Here is a 248-nt window from a genome sequence, read left to right as displayed (position 1 = left end):
TTCGATGTAAAGATATATGTATTTAAAAGAGCGGCTGATGAAAAAAGGAGAGAGAAAGATGAATAGTTCATTTTTTTACTGAAGTCCATTAAACATATCTCCCTTACAACGGTAACATTTCGCAAGAGGATCTAATTTTGTAATTATTTACCGATGAATAGTATAACTTTTATGGATTTCAGATGCCTGCATTGTCTGTACAGTGTCACTTATCAATTTTGCGCAGATATCGTTGTATTGGGGAGAGT

The sequence above is a fragment of the Penaeus monodon genome, chromosome 20 (genome assembly GCF_015228065.2).
Source record: "Penaeus monodon isolate SGIC_2016 chromosome 20, NSTDA_Pmon_1, whole genome shotgun sequence".
Classification (NCBI taxonomy): domain Eukaryota; kingdom Metazoa; phylum Arthropoda; class Malacostraca; order Decapoda; family Penaeidae; genus Penaeus; species Penaeus monodon.
The sequence above is the reverse complement of the archived record's forward strand: the minus strand, read 5'-3'. Positions refer to the sequence as shown.